The following is a 12,661-nucleotide window of genomic DNA, read 5'->3' on the forward strand; positions in this document are numbered from 1 at the left end:
GTGCGGTGAACGTGCGAAACTCGAAGGAACAACGTTACAAAATGGCCACATGGCAGCGATACACCGTTGAAGTGGGGGGCGATGAGTGGTCGCAGTTTGTTTTGAACCTGTAGTCACGGTGCAAATTTGCCGTTGTACCGGCATCCGACTTCTTCGCTGGGATTTTCCGCTTCTTAAAACAATTTCATCACTTCCAGCACCGTACCGTCTAGGAGGCCGTGGTTTCCAACGTATTGGTGCGACGCGAAGATTGATTGGTGCCAAAGTGTCACCGAGCTGCAACAAAATGGCGGATCGTTTCGAGTGATAAGCGGTGACAGGGAGGCGAATTTTCCGACTCATTAGTCTCGGGTGCCGGAGCTGTGTGCTGCTGGTAGGGAAGATATCCGGTTTTCCGTTGTGTCAGTTGTTCAGTTGTTGGAAAAGTTGAAAAGTTCATCAAATGGCAGTAGAAGCCAATTAAACTATTGTTAGTGTACAGTGTGTTGTAGCTCATCGGTGTGATGGCGTTTAACGGTAGAGAACCGTAAAAACTGGGCACCGAGCGCAATTGTGGAACGATCTTTCGGAAGTCTGGTAAGTGGCCCTCTCAATCATTAGCGAAAAGCAAATGAATAAATGCAAACTTCTTCACCAGAGGACTTGTGTCTTCCGGTGAAGATGACTTCTTCTTTACCGGAACGGCCACCTCTTGTGCCCGTCGCTTGCAGGAGCGTAATCCGTACGGACCGGCGCAAAGCCATCAGCCAGAAAGACCGGTTTTATGGCCACGAGAGCGGTTTTCGGCAGTAAAACATGGAACATTTTGGGTATTCCAGCTTCCGTTTGTTTGTGTGCCTCGGCGCAGTTGTTTTGTGCGTTTGCCAACAACATGCCCCTCTAACCCGGGATCTCCAGTTTTCTATGCGAATCGATCACACCGAACGGGTGTCGGAGACGTTGTACGGTTTTGATGTGGCGAGCGAATGTGTTTCCGATCGTCTCCGTCGGTCGGTTTCGAGTAGCCGTCATAAAATTTTTATGTTTCCAGAAAACGGGTTCCGGGGTCTGCGTTAGAAGCGTACATCGTCCTGGGCTGGTTAAGGCTCATCCGGTGGATGATTATTGCATCAGTTTGGTTGCCCCTTGGTCGGGGACGAAGAAAATTGAATTTCGGTGGGAAACCTCAAGTAGCATTTGATAATGCAATGATGAACCGATTTGTCAGGTGCCGTTACCTAAGGGGCCTGTCTTGTTGAGGCAGAGGGCTTGAGGGCTTAAGTTTAAAAGCTTTAGTTGAAAAATTAGGTTTATTAAAAATGTAAAGAACAACAACCTGTTTGTGCCGTTTTAAATATCGTCACAATAAGTTCGCTTCTGTGCCAGAGTTGTGAGCTTAAGTCTTCTCATTGCTTGTGAATCAATGCGTAGTAAGATGTTGTGTCGTAAACATGTCTTTTATGGGCTGTGGGCAATAATTACCGCTGCAGTGTGAAATCCTTGAAAATAACACTAACGAGCACGGGAACTACAGAGAGAATTGCCCTGCCCTGCACTGAGTCAGTCAGTGAATTACTTGAAAAGCAACAAACAACCTACCGAACAGCATTCATCACGAAGTAACAAACAAGAAATAGTACATGAATAACAAAGACAGATGAAAAAGAGTAAACCGAATAATAGAACAATCAGATTGAAACCGATTTTAGTTGCACCAGGCCACGTATCTAATTGTGAACAGTACTATGTTAAATCTTTATTGCCCAGCATTGGGGCGGCCCAAGTGAAACTCGCCTTTTCGTGTTTCGTTCGAAATTCCCTTCTGGAGTTGTAGGTTTTAATTAACTCTGGGTTGGGTTTTGCTTTCTTTTTCGTTTCGCCCCGGCACTACCAGTGGATCAGATTTGCATCGCGTTACTTACGGTAATGTGTTTTGCAAAACTCGGACAGCGGTCCACCATCGTCCACCAGCTGACCCCTCCACTGACGTGTGTTTGTTTCGTGTAACGATTTTATTACTGCAGATGCTGCTGTTCAGCAAACAATTTTATAATTCATTTCACTTTCTCCCGGCCAGATTGGGTCCTCTGGCTGAGGCTCAGCATTAAATAAAAGCAAAATATTTTGCAAACTTTTACTACCGACCCTCGGCATACATGAGACCGTCGGTAGGGACGGAATTGTGAGCATGGTGATTCATGTTTCAAATATCCCTTTTAAGCAGGAAGGGCACATTTTATGGATTTGACCATTTGGTTTCCATTACATTCACAGCTCTGCAAGCTTTTGGAGTCGTTTCATTGTTATGCGTTCTCAATACTTTGGAGTTTGAATGATTTTTCGTCGAACGTTTTCGTGGCGCTGCTCTTCAATTGCTGTGTGATAAGCTGTTGTTAGTAATAGTGTCACAAGACATTCGTAGAGACTAACGCAAAGATATAAAACTATCAATCCGCAGTAACTTTTACTCGAACCCGGGTTTTAAAATGCCATTGAGCTTAATGCAAATATTCCACCATTATTGGCAACTGTTTAAAATTTGTTAAGACTTGTGATTTTGTGATTGTTTTAACCTTGTTTTATCCTTGTTTGATCGAAATCGATGGACGAATTATAGTGCTAACTAAAACTAGCTAACTCAAATCAACGCATTCTGTTAATATTATTTCCTTGTATGCTAGCTCGGTGGTTATGATTCAAAAACCACATTTGCTCCCCAAGCTTCTCAAATGAATGATTTGAGCCGTTTGTTAATGTTTCAACCTGCAGTTTACTATTTATAGCACACCGTATCATTCAACCAATCGGACAAAGTTTCGATAGCATACACGATCCGTTAAAGACTTTCCGCCAAGGCTTGAAATCAGTACAAACCATTGCCAGGAAACGCATCAAGATTGAAACCAACAAAATGCATTTCGTACCCCGTCTAGTCCATTGCGCATCAGCATTCTTCTGGTTGGACGAATGGTAGTGCACATTCCAAAATGCATTTGTGGCTGAGAGTTGCTTTCCTATTTTTACCATAACGTGAGGGTAGGATAGCCAACGTGAGGGTTCCTTCTACGCTACAATCTTCGACTTGTTGTACTTTACGAGTAGCTTATTAAACTTCTCATTTTACTTAAGCATGATTGTTAAGAGAGTATTTTTATTAATCGAACGCATGATAAAAATGTGAAATAATCAAAGTTAATTAATTGCAACAAAGGGCACTGTTTTAAGGCTCGATTCAAAATGGTCTCCAATACAATAGCTCTTCAATATAATAAAAATAATGCTACCATTATGCTTCGAACGGGGCTGATTCGCTGATGTACATAGCCCCATTGTTCAGGCTCGCGCATTTGCATATTCTCGCCACACGCGTGGTAGCGAACATTTCAATAGAGTTTGAAGCGAAATGTAATTACAAACAATCGTGTGGCTGCCCCGTCCCAGAAGCTACCGCCGAAAGGGCTGGCCTCGCAGCACATTTTCCTATAAATAACACAATTATTGTGAGAAAACGGCAAAAAAGAAAATGGAAAAGTACAGAGGAAACGGGAATACTGCCCACCGATAACTGCGAACCACTGCGCCAGAAGTAGGAAGCGCAGGCCTTCGATCGGTTTCGAGCACAATCCTGATCCGGTCCTGTTCGAGTGCGGGCAGAAACGCGCGGAGAAACCGGGGCCCGCTGGTTCCCGTCGGTCACCGGGTTGGAGTTCCGCTGGGCAAATATTTTCTATTAATAAACGTCAAATGCATTTGGCCACCGTCGCGGGGGGCCCGCTAGCAGTTCCGCAGTGGAGTCGTTCGGTTGGGGTTCCGGTGGGGAGCGATACCTCTCCCACCCTGGTCGCACCACGGCCCGTCGACCACGGCCGTGAGAAGATCAATCAACCTTCGCCATTACTTCATCCGTGGACTCGGGTCTGGGCCGGCTCACGGCGGCAACAGGTTGCGCTTCGCCGACGTTTTGGTCAGTGCCCGTGGCCGTGTGGCTAGTCTGCGCCATGCTTGTGTGTGCGATTGTCTATTTTCCTATCGGTTTTACAAATTGCCATTAGGATAGGTCAAGGGTGTTTCTGTATTTTTTTTTTCTGAACAGCCAAATGGCAAGCCAAGCCGCTGGCGGGTTTCCGTCACAACCGGATGTGGCGGTCACCTGACCCCTCCGAAGGTGGACACTTTTTTGGCCCGAGGATGCCCCCAGGATAGGATCAGTTGGTCGCTCGGCCCGTGTGAAAGTTTTGAAGTCAGGTGATTGAAACCATGCCGGAAAATGCGTTGCCAGTACGCCCCACTGGGTTGGTGGGTTTGATGTTTTTCTGAAAATTTCTATCCGCTTGTGTCGGTTGAAATACGTCTTAAATGGTCAAGTGATTATTTTTTATTACTATTAGAACGGGACAGCTGCACCAACTATAGCAATAATAATAACGGGACAGCAATAAGCACCAACTAAAAGTTTTGCACTTAAGTTGATAAACTGTCCCTTTAGAGCTCGCGGTCGCTTAGAAACCGATCAATTGGGGCAGCGTTTACAATCTATGGACGAGCCACACTCTAGTTGGTTAATATAGTAGAAATAAAGTATTATAGTAAAGAAAAGCACAGTATTTGGCAGACTAATCTTAAACATAGGCTTTTAAGCACTGCTTTTCTCGTTATTTACTTTTATGCTTTCCTTGCTGTTGGCTTTTTGCGTCTAATGGTTTTCTTTCGTAATTTTTATGGTTAAATTAGAATATCGATTAATGAAAATAGTTGAAACTTGTAGGACTTGTTTAGAATCATGGCTTGCATCTGGGCGGCTTAACATAATCGAAGTCAAATACGCCTAAAGATATGCAACTGGCTAAATAGTACTTCCTGTCCTGCACCTGTTCCGGTACCGTGTTGGCCACGTTCCGCTCCACTTGTGTCAAACTAAACCATTTCTAAAACCTAGACGAAAGATAAATATTGTGAGAAAAGTGTAAGGCAATGATCACGTTCAATACATTGCCTTACTGGGTTAATTGGTGATCATTATGTTTCCCTAACGAGAAATCGGCTGCCGATCGAAATTGTATCATGCATTTCCGTTCTCGGTTTGTGTATTCCATAACCACAACACACACACACATACTTACCTCAGCACAATCACTACCGGGACTTAACTAATATGGAAGAAATTGAGTCAGAGCGGTTTTGCATATATTTCTAGTACCTATAAATCTTAAGTTATGCCGGTCGGGTTCGTGGGGTAGGCCACGAAACAGATGGTCCCAAACTTTGGCACAATTCCTATATTCTTTCCAATCCCCACCAAACTTTGACAATCGTTAGTGTTTTGGTGAGGGTCACTTGGGACATATTAGCTACTCGCTCACGTCCCGAAACTGCACTGAACTCGTGAAGATGAGTAAAATTTTTGTTTTATCACCACTTTTTTCTTCGTCTTCCGTGGATTGCGTTGGGTAGTCGAAGGAAATCCAAAAGCATTTTTTAGGGTCTTAGAATCGCACCTTGAGCCACCTATGACCGAACTAACGCTGATGCGAAAGTTGCCCACATTTTTAACACTTTTCCTGGCCGCGGAGCTTCGGACACCATTTCGATGCAAACTTGCTGAAGTATCACCGTTCATAAATCATACTTTCCGCTCTGCGCTCAGTCTGCATACGGCTTCTTGGGCATACGGTGCTTGGCGGCACGGCGGCTGATAGGCTACCGATGCCTGACCGCCCTCCGGAGGGCTAATCTGGCACTCACTAAATTATGCCCGAAAACGGAGAAAAAACCCATCCGGGAAGGTAGAGCCGGCCGAGTCATCACGGACCAGGGAGCACGGACCATTACAAAGCATTTACGCTCCGGAGTGTCATCCACATGGCTGGCGGACCCAACCCCCCGAAACCGAACAGCCGAACCACTTACCTTTTCAAACAGACCACCGGGACGAACCCGACGGGAGATTGAAGTACACTGAAAAGCGCCAACGCGCGTTGGTGGTTGGCGAAATTGAATATTTATGTTAAAACTTGCGCACCGTCCGCACGTCCCGTCCGCTAGGTGGCGCTAGCCGTCGCTTCCGGGGGTCGACACGGCGGTTTGAGGTTTGGCGCAACACCCCAGCGTCTCGGTGAGTTCAATAAATCACTCGACACGCAAAGTTTTTCGCCAAGTCATCCGTCGCGACTCGCCGCGTCAGGGATGGGCTTCCCCTATGCTGCCCTTTCCGGCCCATGCTTCCGGCCGCCCGGAGGTCGCCAGAGTTCATTGGGCGGAGAGTCGGACGTTTTAGACACTGCTTCCAAGAGCGTTTGCCTTGTTTAGCTTTTTTTGTCGGGTTCTGTTTTATTGTTTGGCGCTATTGGGCTACCGTGAGCACGTAAGAATCATCCGACATCGATCGCAGAAGGATGAACCCAGGCGAAGAGTTTTGAATAAGTGGCCTTCTTCCCGGCAAAACACATTAGTATTGGAAAGCCGTATGTTAAGCGCATATGTGCGCCGAATGCAAATAAGTGAACAAATTTTGGAAAGCCAAAAGAATGAGTAACATTATAAGCAGCACGCTCTATACTCAAACTAATCAACGTGAAAAATTTACATAAAAAGTTTACATAGAACTTTCAATGGTTCAAAGGCTATATTGAGTGGTTGGGTGGTTCGAAAAGTTCTGCTTATTTTCCCATGCTAATTACTTGTTCTAGCATACTGCCCAACTCAATTATCATTTTGTTGACTGATCGAAACGGCTCTACGATCAGATGATCATCGTTGGGAGCGGCTCTGGGATGAAGCAATTGAGAGCTGAACTTAACCCCCGAAACGCACCATTCGCCATTGCGTTCGTTGGGTGTCATCCGATTCGTACGATCGTAAAGGTGTCTAACTACTTTATGACTCATTCCTCGAACCGATACTATAGTCGCCGTCAGCAGTCCATCGCATGGGCACTCGGCTAATTGACGCTTAAGCAAATATTGGTCCCCATATTTTTTATGGTACGACCAGGAATGACTCGAGGCATGTTTTACTTTTATTTGCGGTAATTTACAGCCACCTGGCCAGTCGGAACATCCGGACGCCGGTGTTGTCGGAACAACAATTTTAATTAACGTCAATATTTAAGATGGTCGCTAGGTTAGTGATTTAAAGCAATGGTCGATTAATCGGTGGGCAATATTTATGTTTATCCTTATCAACGATTCACTGTAAGAATTGCTAGTAGTTTGCGAATTTAGTTATAATATTAGTTATAATTGTTAGTTGACTTGTCTACGTGAACTCGAGCTTGACCGTTATTAGAGAATTAATTAAATCCAATTATCTCATAGTTTTTTAATTTTAAATGCTACGAATCAATTCGATCTAGAATCCGAATGGTACCGCGTACCAAGCTTACGAAGATTGCGCAGATACAGCAGATGCACACATATGGAAAGCACGTAATAATCGAAACCATAATACGGTTACTGTATTTATAACAAACACTGAACCAAACACTTTCCACGGCCACGTTTTTAATTTTAATTGGAAGCAATTTGCATCCCATGGCGGCAGGATGGAAACTATTACCACCACCCTGGCGCAAACAGTGCCAGCGTCCCAGAGGAGAGGGCTCGTTAAAATCCGCAACTTCTAATCTCAACGCCCGCAACGCAATTTAAACCCATCGCACTGCGCAATGACTATCCTGTGCTCGCGTTTATTGGACGCCCTCGAGCTTCCGAGCTACCGTTAAACGGTTAGCTACGTCGTTCCGAGCGAAAGTTGAGACTGTCGTTAAAATAATAAACAACCCTTTCAGGTTAAATCCGTCGCCGGGTGTCCGCCGGTTGGGTGTGCACAAGAAGATAGTTTTGCGTCCGTCTTCTACTTGCACTGCATCGGAAGCCTTCTTGCGGGTCTGTTGCTACAGATCCATGAAAGTCAATGGGCGGGATAATATATTTACAAGGATATACAAATATATCAAGCTACCTAGCGAACGTCACAGCGATTTTCCTGAAAGGAATTGTTTTGTTGTAAGATTGTCATGTTCATCCTCGAATAGACTAATGGTTAGGGGCTTTATTGTCCTTTTATATAAGAATTATTTTCTTCTTTGAATTAAAACTCATGTGCTTAGCAACAAAATCATTAACTTAAGTATTTAGGCATTAGTAGCTTGGGGCGAACCCCTGGTATTTTGTTATAAAACTAACGCAGCTGAGTACGAACATGATACCTTTTTACCGTACCTTTTACTTTCTTTGTTTATTTAGCGTCCTGTATTGTTTCTAGAAACTATACCAATATAATTCGAAAATCGAAACCAGTTTGTTTACAAAATGGTTCATCAATCAGAGAAAAACTTTCGTAAAAGGAACTTCGTCCTCTTGAGTAAAATACGCTCGGTACCAGCGCCTGATATTTTGCTCCCAGGCAAAAAATCAGTTTGTAAAGGTCGAATTCGATTCAATATATCGTAATGTTCAAGCGCCAATGTTCAAGGTAATCGTTTAAATCGTTTATCCTTCCGCAACACGGCCTGGCAAAGGTCCGGCATCTGACGAATGTTCTGCCAAATGCCACTGTTGGAGTTCATCGTCGAAAAAGTGGCACAAGTCCAGACCTGGCCAACCTGTGCAATACCTGAGCACGGATCAGGCCATTCGTGTGACAACCATAATTTAATTCCGAATCTTCGGGACCCCCGTAGAGTGGAGTTTGCCATTTATCTCCACGAACGTGCGCCGTGAATTGGAAACGGTTCGAAAACACATTTTCCAGTAGTTTGATTTTTGAACACTGCTTGGCGATGCACAGCCGTCTGTCGGCTCCCCCCAGCGGCAGTGGCCACATGATTCGTTTTTGTGGGTGACCACTCTGTAACCCGCGTGGCCGCGGCCACTTCAATCCGAGACCAGTCCACCAGCCATAATTCCACTTGATTCATGGTGCCATAAATTTTCGCAAACCCCAACAGGGCGCGCGATCGACGATGTAGATAAGGACACGCCCGGGCCTGGCTGGTGGCCCTCCAGCAAAGCACCCCAATAGGCGGCGGGCACCGAGGACGCCGCAAACGCGGCAACCGGCCGTCGGCCGAGGAAAACATTGTAAATGTAACGTTGAAGAGTCGACAAACGGCGCGATGTACGGCGTAAGCGGGGTTGCCTCAATAAATGTTAGCTTTGGGTTGGTCGAACCGTTCCGTTGGGTTTGTGTCGCTAACAAAGCACCCGGCGTGTAAATAGTGAGGCCCGATCAAGGGCGCGTAAATGCAGTTTCACGTTCCGAAAGTGCCACTTGTTGAAAATGGTACGGAACCGCCACGTTTGGGGGTCACTCGCGTTTCGCGTTTTCCCTTAAAAGTGTTCTCCCGGCGATCGGTGGCGATGTAACGGCGTGGACGTGGTAATGGCCATCCACTTGACAACAGAGGTGCTGTGACGATTGCTGGTTGAGAGGATAAACTTTTGCCCACCTTGTTAGCACCTACTGCTGGCGAGTGGCCAACGGTCGATGTCGGTGTCGATGGGATGTCGAGTAATTTGTTCAATTTCCAATTGCCTTCAGTGCAAACGTGAATCACTTGCCGACGGGTGAATCCATCTGCTACAGCACCGTAAACTGCGCTTCATCTCCGTGCATCGTCCTGGTTCGTGTGAGTGATGAAAGGATTTCACCAAGGCCCGGAATTATGGTCGGTAGAAACTAGCGGTGCCATCGATGGTTTTACTCGGGGGTCGAGCCAAAGAAATTATGAATGCGTGAGGCATACATCTCGTTGTGGAAAATCTTGGTGATCAAAATCCTCCACACACCGGGAACGGAAATTTCGGAACATAAATTTCGTAACATGCAAAGCGTCAAAATTACTTTGTCTTATATGAGTTTCTATCTTGGTGATTAACTAACATGTTTACCTTATATACATTTTTTTATACGAGACTCATAACAAGTAACGGGACTTGAAAGTATTATTAGTATATGTGTCCATTAACTGTCTGGTGTTTATCCAGTAGTTTGTAATGGATCACTCCGAGCTGATTCCACCATTTGCCCCAAGAAAACATTCAAATACAGGGTTCTTTTCCAAACTAACGTTCTTTTTCATTTGGCTTAAAAAAACGGGTTAATATTTTCGATACTTGAACATTTATTTGAAAGGTTGATTCTACAATTTTTTTAAATGAAAAACAATTTTGGTTAATTGTCCATCAGGATTGCATTGACTACTACTGTGGAATGAGCTTCAATGAAATGTGCTTTTCAAATATCACGACCTTCAGGAAAGGTTCAAAGAAATCTTTGACCTTCAGGATGGGAATTCCCATTTAGCTCGGGAACTTTGTGAAAATTTGTCAATTATATTTATTGTTCACATTTTGAGAATCACACCCACACGCGCACTGCATGGCTCTGACATCGTGCGAATGTTTGAGATTAAGACGAAATGTAGGCGAAACTTGGTGCACCTTGCATTCGTTCGCATCAGACTCGTCCTTAACCGTGCGAAGCTGATTTGAGTCAGGCCCTTCAGCCTGAAGCGCCGGACGGTGATCGGGGCCTCGGGATATAAATATCAAATTTATACTGATTTATGTGCACCCAAAGCACTGTGGCCAGCGGCAGGCTGCTGCCGGCAGGCAGAGAAAATTATTATGTAAAAACGTTATTCCAACATCATCGCCTCCGAAGACGAATTGTGATGATTGGATACCATTTTCTGGCACTGTCGGCAATGTGACAGGCACCTCCAGGCGGGCTATGCAGTTTTTGGGGCCTTCCTGACTTCCTGACAGGAGGTGTGAAGCAGCTCCAAGCCGAAGGATCTGCGGTTTGACGATGGGATATGATTAAATTTTACGAAATCCCTCCCAAGTGGGCCCAAGCGTTGCGCTCGGCACACCAAGGACCTTGGCATTGGCAACCCGGAAACCACCCCGCAGCGCTGTCGAAATGTATGTGCCCTCGAAATGTATCGTGGTGGTCGACGTCGTCGACAGACAATCCCGAGCGGGTTTCATGCACAATTGCTCTCTTTCTCCACGGGACCATGGTTGGCGTCGGCCAAAGTGCTGAACTAATTAAAAGGCGTGACGTCGATTGTGGGGACGCTCCCCGGGAAGATCAAACCGAAAGCCTCTGACTAATCGATCCGCTTATCGTAGTACTGCGACCTGCGTCACGGCACCTGGAAAGGTCATACGTCTGGGCTGGGCTGGTGTGCGTAAACTGTACACACATCAGAGTACCAGACAGGACCAGCTGTTTGCAGTGCTTTCGGTGCGTGCCTGCCGGAAGTGGAATGTACGCAGGGTATAATGCGATGGCGAGACCTGTGAGTGAACCGAAACAGTATGCATTGCGGATGAAAGTCGACTCGACTGTCATTCGCATTGGACACGTCTAGCATTTCAACGTCCAGAGCGTTGAACGAACGCAAGGATGTTCCAGGAGCGTGGAGTTTTGTGACACAAATTTCGGTGCGCCCAACCCGGCGCACAAGCCCCCTGAAGGTCGTGTGCGTAGCTGATAGCCTACATTTAGGGGCTACTCTTTATTGGGCGATGTAATAAAATCACCAGAAGACAAGCACTAAGGATATAAAACAGCGAAACATCTGCCCTTATGTGTCTATGTTGCTATTTTATACAAAGGCTCTTTTTTTAAAGGCTGCTTTTGCTTGACTTTTTTACAGTTCTGTTCAATCATTTGTAAGGAAACTCTGTGAAATGTTACGGTGGTTCTCAACGAAGGAAGCTCAAAACAAACCTTGAACGCCTAGTTAGAGCATTGTTCGGGCCACAGGAAACTACCGTTAAAAGTCGGTAACTCTAACGTAAAATAACGGTTTCCTGTATGTTAAGCTAGGATCATTGATATACATTTTGAAAAGATTAGTCTCGCTTTATGATTGATCCATTGCTCGTTTTTTTTTACAAAATTCACCATCCCAGACCGAACATGTCTCTCGGGGGGCCGCTCGAACCATGTTACGCGCGTCGGTTGCGATTTGTTGCAGACAGCAATTTTCTGCCCGATTTACAATTCATAAAACATTCCACCGAGAAGCTGAGTCGGGCCGAGAATGGCGCACGAAAGTGAAAAGACGTCTGGATTGCGGGCACTTGCCGGTCTAGCGTGACACGTCTGAAACCCGCGTGCTAGTGTTAGTAGTACACGGAGCCCTCACGGACACGGCTGGCTCGAACACTCGAACGTGCCGCTCGGGTGACCGGGCCGGTCCATCGATGGGGCACGCTTCTTGGAGATGTTGCTCTTAGCTAACCTATGCCTTCTCCACGCCACACGATCTGACCTTTCGTGACGGTCAAATCCGCAACGCGTGGCCACGACGAGCAGCATTCCTTCACGTGCCGATTAGAATCTGCAGACGGGCGCTGCATACGGATGGAGCATAATTTAATTCGTGCACGCGTAACACTCGCCGAGAGGATCCTCGCAGACGCTGGCTGGCGCGATTGGCGGTGATCGGAAGGAAATAGCCATCATGGGGACCGTCATCTTCATCGCCCCGATAATCATATTCTTGTCGCATTCGAAGCCGTGCTCTCCGTCCCGAAAAAGAGCGCTTCGGAGGACCGCCCGACCCGGTCGGTTGGGAAATTGTTTTCATTTTCCACTTTCGGCTGATCTGCTTTGGCCCGCCGGAAGGTGGTGACGGGCCTCTGTGGGCAATTTGTCAAACTTG

The 12,661-nt window shown here is 46.1% G+C and overlaps 1 protein-coding gene across 1 annotated transcript in view; it reads left to right on the forward strand.

Moving 5' to 3' along the window:
- Positions 1–491: 491 nt before the first annotated feature.
- The window catches only part of LOC131207610 (adenylyl cyclase 78C), a 48,978-nt gene continuing 36,808 nt past the window's right edge, over positions 492–12,661 (forward strand). The window contains exon 1 of the mRNA XM_058200231.1: positions 492–576. The gene's annotated coding sequence lies outside the window, so the exon portion shown is untranslated. The remainder of the gene's footprint in view (positions 577–12,661) is intronic.

The sequence above is a fragment of the Anopheles bellator genome, chromosome 2, assembly GCF_943735745.2.
Source record: "Anopheles bellator chromosome 2, idAnoBellAS_SP24_06.2, whole genome shotgun sequence".
NCBI classification, from domain to species: domain Eukaryota; kingdom Metazoa; phylum Arthropoda; class Insecta; order Diptera; family Culicidae; genus Anopheles; species Anopheles bellator.